The following is a 14,200-nucleotide window of genomic DNA, read 5'->3' as shown; positions in this document are numbered from 1 at the left end:
AGCCCGTGCGCCACAACCAGAGAAAGCCATCGAGAAGCAACAAAGACCCAGCACAGCCAAAAATAAAAAATAAATTTTAAAAATGTCACCTTATTTGTACATGAAAAAGATAACCAGGCCCTGGGAATGCTCACACGAGAACATGGCAATAAGCATGAGTCTAACACCTGTTAGAGCATACATTCGATTGCTCTTGCCCATCCCAACTGCCTTAAGGCTAGAGCCACAGCTGCAAAACTGGCAAAAGCCTCTGGAATTCAAACTTAGGGTATGACATTTATCTATAAACCCCACATGCTCTCCAGAATCTTCTTAACTCTTAATTAACTCAATATCTCTCTGGGATCAGAGTAACCTGCTCTGAGATCTTTCTGCTTTCACCACTGAATCTGCATTCCCAACATGGCAACCATCTTAATCCAGCCACATCACCACTTCTGCCTGACGAAGGCGAGCCCCTTGATTGTGAGGTCATATGTCCCATTTCATGACACCGGTCCTGATATGAGACATCATTTTAACTAATCCTGCCCTCATTTTGTTTGTTCATGGGTCATATTGTAAAAGTGAGAGAAGGAATTTCCAAGCTGGTTTATACTGTTACTATCTGATATAAACTACTTGAAAAGGGAGAATCTCCCACAAACTAAATTCAACCAAGAAGCAGAGCTCTATGCCTTGACCAGAGCATGCCACTCATCATAAGGGTAAACTGTTAATGTTCATGTTTATGCTGAGAGCTGATATGCCTTTCAGGTCATCCATGATTTTAGGATGTTATGGAAACAAAGGGGTTGTCTTAAGTCCACAGAGACCTCAATCAAAAATGGGCAACAAGTAAATGAACTTCTTATTGTTATTCTCTTACCTTCTGAAATTGTGGCCATAAAATTGCTTACACTAGAAGACTGAACCCAAATGCCAGTGATGTGCCCTAGCCAACTTACATGTAAAGGGAACTGCAACAGAATCGGTAAAAGTTATAACATGGATGAAGTCCATCCTGTTTCTACAAAATATGACTCCTCATTGTCAGATTTTTGCATCCTGATGTCCTTGTAGCATGGTAGCTGTCTGCTCAGAGAAATTAAAGTGGGCAAATAATGGGTATAAATTAAATGAACAGGTGGGTTTATGAGAAACCCAAGACAGCTGTTTGGTTCTTCTTCCCTGTTCCCTAGTAAATACCATTTTTTTGCATCCAAGGTGCATTTAAGATGATTCAAATTATGACTAAGCATTGATGGGAAAAGGGCTTCCCTGGTGACTCAGTCAGTAAAGAATCCACCAGCAATTCAGGAGACCAGTTGCAATGAAGGAGACCTGAGTTTGATCCCTGGGTTGGGAAGATACTCTGGAGAAGGGAATGGCAACTCACTCCAGTATTCTTGCCTGAAAAATTCCATGGACAGAGGAGACTGGCAGGTTACAGTCCACGGAATCACAAGAGTTGGACATGACTTCTCAAATAAACCACCACCATCACCATTGGTGGCAAGACTTCTATAAACCTGTGAAAATAGTTCACCAACAAAGTCTGATTTGTTAGGTCCATAATCCTAGAAAACTATTTTTATGCCCTGGGAGCTCAAAATTCCTCCCTCTGGATCCCTCTGGATCCTGCAGCTGAACTTCTTTCAGTTGCCATCTAGTGTGGGTCATCAGTATGGTCTTGTTGTATTAATATTATGTATGTTTTCTGGGTGAGTTGAAGGCTTCCTCTGATACCCCTAATCTGGCAAATAAATTGTTAGAAAGGACCTTCCAGCAGTAAATGAAAATGAGAATGTGATCAGAAACCTCTCCTTACTTTTGGAGATATTGCAGATTTTGCTACTAACACAGTATCTGCCCCCCCCCCAAAAGATCCTTAGACTCTCAGGTTAAACTTGTTCTTAAAGGACTTCCCTGGTGGTCTGGTTGTTAAGAATACGCCTTGCAATGCAGGGGACCTGGGTTCAACACCTGGCCGGGTAACTGGGTCCCACATGCTGCCGAGCACTAAGCCTGAGCCACAAATATGAGCTTGTGTACCACACCTAGAGAATCTGTGTGCTGCAACAAAGACCCCAAATGACACAATAAAGGTCCCATGCACCATGAAGAAGACTCGACACAGCCACATAGATAAATATTTTTTTAAAGCTGTTCTTGATAAAAGGATGTTGCTGTTGTTTAGTTGCTGAGTCATGTCCAACTCTTTTGCAACCCCATGGACTATAGCCCACCAGGCTCCTCTGTCCATGTGATTTCCCAGGTAAGAATACTGGAGTGAGTTGCCATTTCCTTCTCCAAGGGTTCTTCCCTACCCAGGGTTTGAATCCATATTTTGTGTATTGGCAGGTGGATTCCTTACCACTGAGCCACGAGGAAAGTCCTATAATAGAATTTGTTGTTTAGTCGCTAAGTCATATATGACTCTTTGCAACCCCATGGACTCCAGCATATGAGTCCCCTCTGTCCTTCACTATCTCCTGGGGCTTGCTCAAACTCATGTCCATTGAGTCTATGATGCTATCCAGCCATCTTATCCTCTGTCACCCCCTTCTCCTTGAGCCTTCAATCTTTCCCAGCATCAGGGTCTTTTCCAATGAGTTGACTCTTTGCATCAGGTGGCCAAAGTATTGGAGCTCCAGTGGATAATCAGGGTTTATTTCCTTTTGGATTGACTGATTTGCAGTCAAGGGACTCTCAAGAGTCTTCTCCAGCACCACAACTCCAAAGCATTAATTCTTCAGCACTCAGTCTTCTTTATGGTCCAACTCTCACATCTTGTACATGACTACTGGGAAAACCATATCTCTAATAGGATAGCCCTCAGTTATGTTTTAGCTGAGCAAGGAGCTAACTGGGCTGTGGCCAACACCACCTACTGCACCAAGATTAACATTTCTGGGGACACTGAAACTCAGTTACATTCACTCACCAAGCTAGGCACTTGGCTTAAAAAGGTGACCCTTTCACAGAGTCTTTCTCTGACTTATTTTATTTTGATTGGTTTAGGTCTTAGGGACCATGGCTCCGAAGTGCTCTCAAGCATTGGGAATTTTCCTGCTTATAAAAATCATAATAATCTCCATGGTGCACTGAGTTCTCTCAAAGGCTTTACATGCATGTTTGCAGTTGCTAAATACCAAGCAAATGATCTAAGATCAGAATTTCTGAAAAGGAATAAAAAGGATAACCAACTTGAAATTTGTGAACTTAAAGTCGTGGACCGTAAATATAACAGAGATTAAACTACAACAACAACAAAAGGTCATGACCTGCAAATACCACAAAAAGGATCAACCAAATTTCACAAAAGCTGCAAGAACCACAGAGCAGCAGCCCTGAGTGGCACTAGCGCCTGAAATTTTGATCACATCTCTCAGTTAAGCTGAGAGTCTGATCAAAACGGAGGAATTGTTGGAAAGGAAATGGGCGCCAAATGAAGTCACTTGTGTTAGGTCTCAGGTCAGCAGACCAAGACTTAATATCTAATCTAATTACTTCTCCGAAGTGTTAACCATTAACTGGCCAGCTTGGAATTTCCTGGTCAGCACTGGGAACTCTGATGACAGTCCCATTGTTCCTTTCCTGTTAGGCAGAAGAATTTGCCTAAACAATGGGTTCTTTGCTAAGTTTCCTTTTTTTGGCTCCGTCTTTGCCTTTGAAAACCTTGTCTTTTCTGCTGCTCATTTTGGAGAGCTCCTTTCTCTTGCTAAATGGGATGCTTCTTGATGCATGAACCATTTCATAGAACCAATTGGGTCTTCAACTTTACTCAGTTAGTTTTTATTATTTAACACTCCATTGGCTGTCAGAGCTAGGTGATTTGGGGACTCATTCTTTGGAGGGCAGCTGTGAAAGTTGGGGCGCTAAGTGTGTGGAGAAACTGCTTCCAGGGAGACGCTGGTGACAGTTCTATTGGAGCAAGTCAGAGCGAGAAGGCAAAGTAAGTGCCACCGGCTCTTTTCAACCAGATCCAGGTAGGATTTATCAACTTAAAAAAATAATCATGATCTAAGAGTTATGTCTTATTTAGTGTGGATTTTTAGGACTTCAAGGCTAGGAGACAGCATTTTAAGTAAGCCTAAGAGAACTGCTCTGAGGAGGCAAAGGGAGGAGCCAGGTTATATAGTTTTTTGACAAATGACAAGTAGTTTGAATATCAAAAGATTATTGTTATTTAGGGAAAACCGGATAACCCAAGGTAAGGAATTCAGCACTTCCCTGTGTATGGGAAGATGCACGCTCTGGGCTCACTGGAATCATTTCTCTGCTATGCCCTGCAGCTCTCCGGGGCCAGTGTCTGTGTTTTTCACATCTGGAGCTTCCCTGGGAGTCAGTGTAGCCAGTGGCCTGTAGCTGCTAGATGGCAGGTCTTCTTTTCCTTCCTGGGTTCCCTCAGAGTTGGAGGCTGCAATCGCTGATGACATGACTCCCTTGTCTACTGATATGGCAGGAAATGTTTCATTTCTCAGATGCATGCTAATCAGATGACTGATCCTCAGTCAGCAGCTTGTAAGGTATGTAGTCAAACCTCTTCCAGGGAGAGACTAGGACACGGATGTTTTTGCCTTCACCCTCTGCACTGAGCTCTGGGGGACAGCCAAAGCAAGTGAAAAGTTTGCTTTCTAGAGTCTGGGGCGAGGGGGAGGCGGCTCATGAAAGCCCCTTCCAGACTTTAAGCTAGGTGGCAGCTGAAGGTCTAGGTGGCAGCCCTTAAGTGGCAGCCTTAGAAGCTGGCACACTAGGTGTATGATTTGCTCCTCAGAGAGAAGCTGGGATTTGGGAAAGCCCCTGGTTGTATGATGCTCTGCTGGGGGCTTATTTTATGGTGAGAGTGTGTCTGCCTCTCTGAAATATCAATGTGGGTATTTTCAGTCACCAAAGTATTGGAATCACTCAGTGGGCTGGTGGCTGTCTCTCAGAGGGAACTGCTCCATGTGTAGCTTGGAGCATCCATGGGAGGAAACTTCAGGAGCCTTCTGTGTTGCCATCTTGGTCTGGAATCCCCAATTTTTTCTTAGGAAATGTACGCTTCTTCAGTATTTCTATCCTTGTCCCAGATCACAAGAATGTTAGTAAACTTTCACACTCCTAATCTGTTTTTGCTTAGAATATTATAGTTTCTTTTTGTGTAAAAAAGAGCTAAGTGATTAGCACTTTTATGTTCATTAATTAAATTTTATCAGTATCTGTGTCATGATATTACCCTATTCCTTCTCATTGGTGACATTTGTCCTTTAATAGTTCTTTAAGTGCAGAGAAAGCAATGGCACCCCACTCCAGTACTCTTGCCTGGAAAATCCCATGGACGGAGGAGCCTGGTGGGCTGCTGTCCATGGGGTCGAGAAGAGCCAGACATGACTGAGCGACTTCACTTTCACTTTTCACTTTAATGCATTAGAGAAGGAAATGGCAACCCACTCCAGTGTTCTTGCCTGAAGAATCCCAGGGATGGGGGAGCCTGGTGGGCTGCCGTCTCTGGGGTCGCAGAGTCGGACACGACTGAAGTGACTTAGCAGCAGCAGCAGCGGTTCTTTAAGTGAGAATGTAGAGGTTTTGTACACCTAAGAATGTCAGTTGCAGTCCCTCTGTAATGATAACTGGGTATAAAATTCCAGGCTAAAAATAAACTTCCCTCAAGAATTGGACAATATTACTTTACTTTCTTCCCACGTCTACTCTCCCTTATCTTAAATCTACCATTTATCTAATTGCTATTTCTTTGAAGTCAATCTTGCTTTTCCTTCTGATAGTTTATAATATTATCTTTTTTAAGAATTAAAAGTAGTTGGATTTATTATATTCATTTTTAAATTTTATTATTTATTTATTTTGGCTGTACTGGGTCTTTTTTTTTTTCCTTTTGTAATAGGGTATAGCTGATTAACAAACAATGTTGTTACAGTTTCAGGTGAACAGTGAAGAGACTCAGCCATACATACACACGTATCCCTGCTCCTCCAAATTCCCCTCCCATCCAGGCTGCCACATAACACTGAGCAGAGTTCCAGGTACTGTACTGTACGACCCTGCTGCTTATCCATTTTAAATATAGCAGTGTGTGCGTATCCACTCCAAACTCCCTAACTATCCCTTCCCTCCATCCTTCCCCCTGGAAACCATAAATTCATTCTCTGAGTCTGTGAGTATCTTTCTGCTTTACAAGTTCAGCTTTCATCATTTCTGTTCATATTCCACATTTAAGGGATTTATACTGTATTTCTCCTTCTCTGTCTGACTGACTTCACTTAGTGTGACAATCTGTAGGTCCTTTCATGTTGCTGCAGATGGCATTATTTCAATTCTTTTTAGTGGCTAGGTAATATCCCATTGTGCCAGGTCTTAGTCCTAGCTGTGGGATCTTCACTGCAGCATGCAGGCTTCTTGGTTGTGGCATGTATGCAGGACCTTGTACCTGGAGCAGGGATTGAACCCGGGCCCCTTGCGTTGGGAGTGAAGTGTTTACTCACTGGACCACCAGGGAAATCCCAGAATTATCTTCATCCTTGACTTTTTTCATTTTCAGGACTCTGACTAGAAACTGATACATTTTTACTAATTTTGCTTAATATTCAGTGTTTTATGATATGAGAATTTGTTATTCTTAAGATATTCTTCATCATTCATATGTCAGGTTGCTGCTAAGTTACTATGTAGTATTTTCTCTTTGTTTTCATTTTCCCTTTCCTTCCTTCCCTTTCCTCTCTAGGTCTAATAGTTTACTTTTATGGTATGTTCCATCCAGTACACTGGGGTCCCAGGCTTAAACAAGATCTTAGAGTGGTAGATCAGAATTCCTACCCAAAATGATGTTATTGAGCTGTCTAGGCAGTTTTTTTTCAGTCACTAGAAAATATGAAAAAGCAGTGCAGTTAAGGAAGACTGCTAGGTCATGAAATAAAAACAGCATAACGCATTCATAACATGATGCAAGGCGACTTTCTCACCTTCAAAAGCATCCTTGGTTTTCATGTTACTCTGCACTGCTCAGATGTACAAAGATTATATTCCGTAAATGCACATATATTTCCAGTGTTTTATTTTAATGTATAAATTTAAAACATTAGGTTTTAAGCTAGACATATTAGGCTATAAAACATTAGTTAACATTCACGGGATAAGGGAGCAAGAAACCGTCAAGTTTTCCTTCCATGAAAGTAAAAATGTTGGTTGTGTTGCTGCTGGAGAACCGCAGACGGTCCTTGCTGCAGGGCCGCAGCTCTTCCAGCCGCCTGACAATGTTGTCTCACTTAGTAGAACAGCCGCCACCCCGCACAACAACTGTGAGGAAGGCCAACAGTCTCTGCCACCGCCCACCAGCCTCAACAGCTCCTGGGTGGAGCTCCCCAGGAACAGCAGCAATGGCAGTGATAACAGCAATGGGAAGAATGGGGGGCTGGAGCACATACCCTCCTTGATGGGGACGTGGAGAAGACTCTTTTGGACACACAGCATGAACCCAGACAGAGCAGTTCAAGAGGCAGCTCTCACTGTGACAGCCCTTCCCCACAAGAAGATGGGCAGATCATGTTTGATGTGGAAATGCATACCAGCAAGGACCATAGCTCTCAGTCAGAAGAAGAAGTTGCAGAAGGAGAGGAAGAAGTGGATGCTCTGAAGAAAAGTGTGGACTGGGTGTCCGACTGGTCCAGTAGACCTGAAAACATTCCACCCAAGGAGTTCCACTTCAGGCACCCTAAACGTTCCGTTTCCTCAAGCATGAGGAAAAGTGGAGCTATGAGGAAAGGGGGCATCTTCTCCACAATTTCTTAAGGTGTTCATTCTATCTCTCTTCCTCTCCCATGTTTTGGCTTTGGGACTAAGCATCTACATTGCAAAACGACTGAGCACGCCTTCTGCCAGCACCTATTAAGGGAGGAGAAGAGTCCCTGGGCCAGTGTGTGACTTGTGAAGTGGTGTCTTGCCACAGTAGTTTATTTGAACTTGAGACCATTGTAAGCGTGACCCAACCTCCACCCTCTTTATACATATCCAAGTTCCAGTAACTCTCAAATCCAGTATTTTATTCCAACTCTGTTGAGGCATTTTGCTAATAACCTCATTCCCTTTGGGGCCTGAAAACACTTTAGAATTTTCTAATAAGACTTTACTGTTGTTTAGAAATTTGCAAGGACTTCTTTTCCGCAAACGCCACCAGCAGATTGTAATTTTGTCAAGAATGCCATTGTCTTCTCTCAGTACCACCAAACCTAGACCTGCACCATTCATGGTATAAATCTTATTCTTGCAAGATAACCCACCTGTCTTTTCAATTGAGACCAGGTTGCAAATGATATGAAAGCTTTGTTGTTTTGTTTTCCTAGACAAAGGCAAGCTTCCCTAAGCTTGAATTTATAGTTACGAAAAAAGAAAACAAAAACAAATAAAACAGACAAAACAAGACAAGGAAAAAAAATATCCTGGGCAATAAAAAGTTATTTTAAATCAAAAAAAGTAAAAATGTCATCAGCCCCAGATGAATAGTTCACCTTGGTGAAACGAGAGCAGGCGACATCATCAATATTAACAAAAGCATTAAGTTCAGGACATCATTGTTCTGAACTTGTCATTGGTTATGATAAAAACTTCATATGCAAAATTATTTTAATCTAGAAGATAGAGATTGACATAGCTAATAGATTATGCTAGTGTCATCTGGATCAACTGGACGTTACTAGGAAAATTTTGGATTTTTTTAACATTTATTTCTTCCCCGTAAGCTGGTGATTTGTTTGTGTCGTGTGTGTGTGTGTGTTCAGTTGTTCAGTGGTGTCTGACTCTTTGTGACCACATGGACTGTAGCTCTCCAGGCTCCTCTGTCCATGGACTTTCCCAGGCAAGAATATTGAAGTAGATTGCCATTTCCTTCTCCAGGGGATCTTCCCGACCCAGGGATTTTACTCACATCTCTTGTGTCTCCTGTGTTGACAGGTAGATTCTTTACTACTGCACCAAGATGGGGAGCCCTTGTTCACATTAATGTAATGATAAAACCAGAACATGCTTTAGCCTATTCAATATATCCTACTGTTTCTTTATCTCTTAAATGTTGCTAAAAATCAATCTTAATAAAAACATTTTTAATTGCCCAAGCGTAACTTATACTTCTTAAATACAACTAAAATCCTCCCAGCTTCAGGTCCCATTCTAGCCGCTATTGCAAACACCTGGGATTGTTTTTTTTCCCCACTGGAAAACTCCTTCCTCTGCCCCGCCCCCACAAACTCACCCCTGCTTCATCATATCACAGTCCAGAAGCAGGGGGTTTAACAACATGCAGGCCATGCTTGACCTGTGGAAAGGCAAGCTCACGGATACATGTTTCCTCTTTCTCCAATCAGGTGGGTAGGTCTTAGACATATTTTATCCCAAAGGATTAAGCAAAAAATCACCCATCACTGTAGCCACTGCATTAGCTTCAGTGTATTTTCTCTCCTTCTCTGTTCATTCCTTCTTCCTCACTTCTGCTCCCAGAACATATTCCAAATAAACCACCTGCATTCAGGCTTTTTACTCAGGCTCCATTTTCAGGGAAACTTATGGTAAAATAAAGATACTTTTGAAGAACATAACCACTGAGTACACTGGTAGACAGTCAACAGCAAAGCTATCGTCTATTTAATGAGTCCATTCTTTCCAATTGCAGAGTAAATCTATGTCTACTTTCCCACTGGAAATGAGTATCAACACTTCTATTCTGATGTCTTTTTGCACAGTATTAGACATTAAACACTTGACATTAAATTCTTGCAATCCAATTGAAATAATCTGCCTTAAATCAAGGCACCTGCACATTCTGCTAGTCTCAAGTATCTACCAGATAAAATGCCCAGAAAGATTTTTTTTGAGAGAAAACAAAGGTCCAGTGATGAATTTACTAAATGATTAGATTTCATAAATATTTGAAAATATGAAATAGGAGCCATCTCTGCCTTCACTGAACTTATATCATGGTAAGAGAAACAGATGATAGATTCATATCCATACAAACATATGCACGTATGATATATTAAACACAGTATGCTTATGTGATGGTAGCTTCCCTGGTGCCTCAGTGGTAAAGAATCTGCCTGCCAATGCAAGAGATGCAGGTTCAGTCCCTGGATTGGGAAGATCCCCTGGAGGAGGAAATGGCAACTCACTCCAGTATTCTTGCTTGGAGAATCCAATGGACAGAGCAGCCTGGCGGGCTACAGTCCATGGGGTCACAAAGAGCTGACTATGACTTAGTGACTGAAAAGCAACAAAATTTACATTATATACAAAACATAGTTTTGTTCCATAGAAAATGAATGCAAAAATAATGTGATGTTTAGATTTCCCACCCCACCCTGCCAAAACAAAAATCTTAGCTTTAAAATTTTTCGATACATTATTAAATTTCTGAGTCTCAGTGTTCTGAAATGTTACATAGAAACAGTGATAACTACCTTGAAAACTTTCTGTGAAGGTTCAAATAGACAATATGTAAAAAGTTTTTGCCATTTAATATGTGGTACCTAGTACCTGCTTGGAGAAGGAAATGGCAACCCACTCCAGTGTTCTTGCCTGGAGAATCCCAGGGATGGGGGAGCCTGGTGGGCTGCTGTCTATGGGGTCACACAGAGTCGGACACGACTGAAGCGACTTAGCAGCAGCAGCAGTACCTGCTACTATTGCTCTTTGCCCATAATATTCATCATTATCATTAATAACAAATTTCATTTCCTGTCACTAATGTAAGGTGACCATGACCATTAATTCAACAAATGTTTGAGAACCTACCCAATGACCAGCACTGTGATAGCCAACACAACACAGGCAAGAAAGCAATAATGGTAAAAAGAAATTCAGGTAGGTTGTTTAGTGGAAAAAGAAGTGGGGAGGGCTAGATGGACTCTTTGAATAGGCTTTAGACATAAAGGTAAAGAGAAGGGAGCAGTCCTAATAACAAGCTCACAGCACAGTACCAGAGAGCTAGGCGTTCTAACTTGAGGTCATGACTTCCTGAGCCTGGCAGTGGGAAACAGCAGCATTTCCATCACTCTTGGGGCGCATGACAATGACACCATTGTTGTCTCACTGGCTTCTCTTTAGCAAGTGTTGCCTTGAAACTCACTCAAGCAGAGCTATTTATCTGCCCTTGCCTCTCTGTAGTTCTACTGTCTGTGTTTTGTCATCATGTCTATTCAATTAAGATTGATATCTGTACCAAGGGAATCTGAGTTCTCACCAAGCCCCAAAGAGAAATTACTTACTGGAAACCAAAGCACTGTGGCTCCATTATGTTCTGAGGGCAAACAGCCGCTGAATGATGAATGGCGTACTCTATTTTGTTGTGGCTGTTGTAGTTGAATATACTTCAAGCAATAGTTAAGCTGACACTCAGCAGAAACACATCAGTAACCAGTGCAAACAAGATTACTCCTTTAGTTAATGGTTGGATACTCCTTACATTCTTCCTCATTTTATTTTATCCACAGTTATTGTCTCTAAGAATAAGGAAGATTTATCTTATTTAGACCCATTTGAATTAATAAGATTTATTTCTTCCTTATAAATTGTGTTGAATGAATCCTTTTGGACAACGCTGAGGACCAAGTATTGGATGAGCTACTTAATCAGGAGCTCTATAGAACCCAAGACTTAATTGGGCAAGAGAATACCAACAAAACAGATGAGCTGTCCAGACAAGCTTGAGAAATGCCCTCCTTGGGGTGTGTTACAAACCTTTGCACACACATCAAGAAAGACAACACATCTGGGCTATGTCATTATAAGCTAGGATAGCATAGTCTTAATTACCAAACCAGGTTTGGGGAATCTTGGATCTTACCCAGTTTGGAGGGCCATTCTGAAGAAAAAGAAGTTTTAAAACATAAATAGGAAATTGGGTACAAAATTCAAACTGAAAAACAGAAAGTCCAATAAATTGCAAATCTTAAAAAGCTGACAAATGTGGCAAACATCACCAACATTCAGGAAAATAACGCTTACTATGACTGATTGAACTACTTCTGTTTTACTTTGTACATGATTTTGCCGCTTACTCTTTGATTGCTTCTTTATTTGACAACGTTGTTGTATTATTCTTTGTAGAAGAAAATAAAAAGAGTACTTTTTCTATCATGGTTGATCAAATACTGTTTTATATTATTAATGGTTTCAACAAACCTAGACAGCATATTAAAAAGCAGAGACATCACTTTACCGACAAAGGTCCATAGAGTCAAAGCTATGATTTTTCCAGTAATCATGTACAGATGTGAGTTGGACCGTAAGAAGGCTGACCACCAAAGAACTGATGCTTTCAAATTGTGGTGCTAGAAAAGAGCTTTGAGAATCTCTTGGCTGCAAGGGGATCAAACAAATCAATCCTAAAGAAAATCTACCTTGAATATTCATTGGAAGGACTGATACTGAAGCTGAAGCTCCAAAACTTTAGCTATGTGAAAGCCAACTCTTTGGAAAAGACCCCAATGCTGGGAAATATTGAAGGCAGGAGGAGAAGGGGATAACAGAGGATGACATGGTTGGATGGCATCGCCTACCCAATGGACACAAGTTTGAGCAAACTCCAGGAGATAGTGGAGAACAGGGGAGCCTGGCATGCTGCAGTCCATGGGGTTGCAAAGAGTCCCACATGGCTTAGTGACTGAACCACAGAGGCATTAGTGAGAACTGAATCCTGTTTACAATGTTGCACATCTGATGATGGGAAGAACATTCCACAGACAAGCTTCCAGTTCCTTCCAGTAAGCCTGGCCTACATATTCCAGGGTCAGACAGAGTAAGACATACACCGTGATGTGATGTCTAGCCCTGCATTTTGCTATCACGATGCCTGGCAGAGCAAGTGTTAGAACTATTCCTGGAAGCCATTGCTATGGAACTGTTTGTGGAAGAGGCCACTTTTCATGAAAGAGCTGGTAGCATCACTCAAATTATTTGTGACAAATACTGGTCTGTATCTTCATATGGCAACTTTGTTAGCCTCTTGTTCTTTCCTAAGTGTGTATGCATTTGAACTCAGATCCTTTCAACTTTCTACTGATATTTTTGGCTTCCTCTGTATTTCTTCAAATCCTTTCTAAGTTGAGAAACCCAGGAAAGAACATAGATCCCTCCTAAGCATGATGTTCCTGATGCTTTTAATGGAAAGATTACCCCTGTAGTTCTACAGGAATATCAGAGGATGCATTTCTGCTAAATACAGCAGATACAGTCATCAAAAGGACATTTAGAAAGTGTTTTTACTGAAAACACATTCAAGACTTTCAAAGGTAAAAGAGAAATAAAAATATGATCCTTAAAGCTAATGTAACATTTTGCCTACAAACGGCAAAATTTGCCGACAAACGATGACAATTCTTGAATGATTAACCATAAATTAATGATTCTGCACTTTAATTTTGGTATAAGATCTTGGAGTTTTAAGGAAAACATAGTTGAAACCACTAATCTTGAAACTATCTGATAATTACATGACATGCTTTGCTTCCTTTTCTGAAATTTGTTAATGGTTTTATAACTGAAAACATTGTTCGATATGGAAGCAGGCACAAATTCAACACACAGAATAGCTTAATGTCATTTCTTCTCCTAACAAGCTTAGTGAGAAATGAAAAGAGAAAGAAAAGACATTTCTTATTTCCATGCTTCCTCCAAGCGAAGCAGGAGAACTGTAACAGATTCCATGCTTTAGTGAGCACTCCATTACCTCATTTTGCTAAGAATCAAATCATAAAGGACATCTGTGCTCAATAACTCCTCTCCCACACCGGCAAGCTGCCACCAGCAGTGAAAGAACTCAGCCATGCCAGAAAGAACCGTTCTGGCTTCAAACAGACCGTTACCATGAAGATCAGGTGTAGATACTACCAAAAATGATTAATGCAAAAAAAAAAACACAAATGGGTAACAGTTAATCTTCTGTTAATCAAATGGTTAGGAAGCCTCCATTAGATTGAATTTGCCAGTTTAAGTGAAGGGAAAGCATGGCACCACTTTTATGAGATCTGTTGTATGAGACCTTGCTGTGGGCTTACGCTTTTCAATGCTTTTTAAACTATTTTCTTTAAAAAAAAAAAAATGTATTTGTCAGATTGCCTTTGCATTCTTTTTACTTGTGTGTGTTTTTCTGCCGTGCTGGGTCTTGGTTGCTGCATACTGACCTCTCTATTGCAGCGAACAGGGGCTACTCTCTAGATGCAGGGTGCAGGCTCCT

The 14,200-nt window shown here is 41.2% G+C and overlaps 1 pseudogene; it reads left to right on the top strand.

Moving 5' to 3' along the window:
* The first annotated feature begins 7,232 nt into the window (after nucleotides 1–7,232).
* Nucleotides 7,233–7,867, top strand: LOC147342569 (BCL2/adenovirus E1B 19 kDa protein-interacting protein 3-like pseudogene; annotated as a pseudogene).
* Nucleotides 7,868–14,200: the final 6,333 nt, after the last annotated feature.

This window comes from Bos grunniens, chromosome 29 (genome assembly GCF_055505025.1).
Source record: "Bos grunniens cultivar Pamir isolate PY7600 chromosome 29, Bosgru_T2T1.0, whole genome shotgun sequence".
NCBI classification, from domain to species: domain Eukaryota; kingdom Metazoa; phylum Chordata; class Mammalia; order Artiodactyla; family Bovidae; genus Bos; species Bos grunniens.
This window is presented reverse-complemented; position numbering and strand designations above follow the sequence as displayed.